This window comes from Atta colombica, unplaced genomic scaffold (genome assembly GCF_001594045.1).
Source record: "Atta colombica isolate Treedump-2 unplaced genomic scaffold, Acol1.0 scaffold252, whole genome shotgun sequence".
Lineage (NCBI taxonomy): Eukaryota > Metazoa > Arthropoda > Insecta > Hymenoptera > Formicidae > Atta > Atta colombica.
This window is the reverse complement of record NW_017259351.1, coordinates 511,080-514,061: the sequence shown is the minus strand read 5'-3', so window position 1 is coordinate 514,061 and position 2,982 is coordinate 511,080.

Below are 2,982 nucleotides of genomic sequence, written 5' to 3'. Positions count from 1 at the left end.
ATATATATATATACCAAGTGATTCATTTTATTTTTAACAAGAAAATATTTCGAAAATATGTAATTTTATCAAAAAATATTCTAAAAAAGTTGATAAAAAGAGAGACGTATTTTAATCATGTTATTTTTTTTTTAAGTGAAGACGCCAAATTGATGTAAAAGTCATTTCCTTTTTTTTTAAATGAAATTATACGATTTTTTGTAAAATAATGAGATGAATCAATTGATAAAAAAACACAAAGTTGCTTTAAAAAAATGTGTAGACAAAATGCATAATTTTTAATTACGCAACTGTCGCTGTCAATTTTACATTCTTTAATATTTTAATCAATTTTTGAAAAAATTTTAACACTTACCTATAAAATGTTTTTTAAATATTGTCTTGCTTTATTTTCCATTGTATAAATGCTGCATGTTATTTTCACGTCGTTTATTGCCATGAAATAAATCCTGTATCGAATCGAATTTATTTTTGTCTTTCTCTTTTTCAATTAATTTGTCTGAATGTTCTATTTTCAAGTGGTGATGTAAATCATATTCATTTGTATAATTTATTTTTACAAAACAACAAATGCATATTGTATTTTGCATAAATTTTGTGTAATGCTTACGTATTCAGTGTGTGCGTGCGTGCGTGCGTGCGTGCGTGCGTGCGTGCGTGCGTGTGTGTGTGTGTGTGTGTGTGTGTGTGTGTGTGTGTGTGTGTGTGTCGGGGGGGGGACATATATCTAATATATATAATATGTATAATGTGGCTAAAATCTATTCTTCTAAGTAAATTAACTTATCATCTATAGCCAATACAAGTTTTAAGAGAGAGAGAGAGAGAGAGAGAGAGAGAGAGAGAGAGAGAGAGAGAGAGAGAGAGAGAGAATAAATATTATTTAATGAAATATATCGATTATTATATTTCAGTCGCTTTTTCACAATAAATTAGACTTCGTAAGTTATTCAGCATCAAACTTATTAAAATTTATGTAATCATGCAAAGAGTTGTTGAATTTTTTACGTTTTGCTCGCGCAACAACGTGGAAAATTTTGTGGTGGTCTAAATGTTATTGAAAGTTTCTGTAAAATTTCGATAAAAGTTTGTCTGGCGGATCTTCACCTAGAACGGGTAGATATTCGAAAGTGCAACTCTGAATCGCAATAAGCTGAGCGTAGAGCGCTTTTAACTTATCGACACAGTGTTTTTTTCTCGACACTCAGTTTTTTATTTTTGCCGTGTCGGTATAAAGATTATAAATGACGGTCAGATTACACGGCGGTCAGATTACGCCTCGGTGCGCTTCATTTTAATTAAACATCGCGGCGATATTGATATGATAGCCATATTGATGTAACATAATATACAGATATTATAATATCGATGACACATCTGTGTGTTTAATTTTCTTCAATTGCAAGATCATGATAGCAATCTATAATAGCCAATCGTGTATTGGTGCAAGAGCAGTTTTTCGTACGCAGAAAGAAAGGTTATCGGTGAATATATCATCAAGGAATCGGGCGGTAACACCAGAACCGTGACCTACCACGCACAGAGGTTTTTTTTGTTCACGTCCACAACTCCAGCGATAATAACCATCATGGAGACATACTGCGGATACTATTGAAGGCATCAAGAAAACCTAAATATGATATACGATGGTAAAACGCTTAATCCGGGTCACTTCTCGCTTTGCGTTATAATTGTTAAACATTTACTGTTCTCAAATTTACGATGTATTTTGCTTCCACTTTTATCACCTATCTTAATTTAAAAAATGATGGAAGTACGAAACATATGGAGGATTATTTGTTTTGTAAAATTCTTTAATGTTATATATATAACTGTAATTAAAACTTCCTCCAATTTTTTTTTACTTTGTAATTCCAATTAGAGACAAGTCTGTTATATTTTATCTCACTGTTGAAATATTAAATAAATTTAACAAAAAGTTTTTTTTCAAGAGAAGATTTGTTCTTTCGTTGCATAAACTTAAAAAGATAGATATACGTACTATTACAGAAAAACTTTATATGCCTATGGCACATAAAGTTATAAATCAATTCTATTCTGAAATAATATAAATTATACATTGTTTAAAGTGAGTTTTATTATGTATATATTATATTTTAGATTTTCGTCGCTATTGCGGCTTCGCTTATGTAATCGAAAGCGTTATTACTTACGGAATAGCAATGGTGATTCAGAAGTATAGGCAGAACAAATAAATGGACAGATTGCGTGTATATAGGTCTAACTCAATGAGCGAGTGAGGTGTTCTAAGCTTCGGCGAACATATTGGGTCACGTATTGGAACCAGCGCGATCGCTATCGCGTGAATAGACTAGCAGAAATTGAATTGCACTTACATGGCTATATACGTGCCATTGAATAGTGTGTAACTCACTATTATCACATTAGAAGATGCATGCTGAAGGAATGATTTAAGTAATTCAGAAACTCTGTGACATTTAGCCATGCTTTTATGTCTGAGGAGATATCTCACTGTTTGTATTAAATTAGCAAACGTTTAAGGAAACTCTGTGAACGAGAACGATTTAAATTTACATTTTAATCCATACTCATACATTTAATAAATCTTTAATAAAGATTACTTCCTAATTCCTTAATTTCTTTGTGAACATTTTGTAATTATCTTTAATATTTTACGTAGTTGATTAACGGTTGATGGAACCAGTGCATTAATTATTTACACAAAGAGAAATTCTAATTATCGACGTGACGTTTCAAAAATAGTTTAAAAATCGGTTAAATAATGAACCCCTTAAGTGGTTAATGGAATAAATATTTATGCACGGTATAGACATATCTGAGATAAGCAATTTTAGTCGCTGAAGTCTCGCTTAAAAGGATGAAATTAAGATGCTGCCCTTTGAGCCAGAAGAGATATTGCGTCGAGAAAGAAAGAGTGCCTTTTCTCGTAGAACGAGCAAAGCTTAAATGTCGAGAAAAAGATGTCGAGGGAGAGTGTAG